Source organism: Apaloderma vittatum, unplaced genomic scaffold (assembly GCF_000703405.1).
Source record: "Apaloderma vittatum isolate BGI_N311 unplaced genomic scaffold, ASM70340v1 scaffold19881, whole genome shotgun sequence".
NCBI lineage: Eukaryota > Metazoa > Chordata > Aves > Trogoniformes > Trogonidae > Apaloderma > Apaloderma vittatum.
In genome coordinates this window covers 1,970-2,393 of record NW_009699861.1, presented here as the reverse complement: position 1 = coordinate 2,393, position 424 = coordinate 1,970, and positions in this window count along the sequence as shown.

Here is a 424-nt window from a genome sequence, read left to right as displayed (position 1 = left end):
TGCTGAACCTTGTGGTCGCCGTTATGAGAGATGACCTGGAAGTTAGTGCCACTGCCTGTGGCAGTGAACACTCGGTTTGGGAGCGTTTGTCCAAGTGGTTGTTATTGCTTCATTTTCAGGTAAAAGCTCAGAAGCGTTTGGATAAAAAAAACAACCAAAAGGAGATAATTAATTCTATAAATGACCCTTCATTAGTGAAAAGCAGTTGCCCTTCAACTTTGTTTTGCGGTATATTAAAGGATTTCAGACACTGTAGTTCCAGGAAACGCTTAAAGGAGTCCCTTTGTAATTTTTTGTTTTGTTCAAATAAACATAGATGTGAGTCATTTTAAAGAAAGCTGCCAGAGAATGGCACTATTTAAAGGTTGTTTTATAAATTTAGAGTAAGAAGAAGAAGTGAGTAGGAGGCTTTAGTTATTTAAAA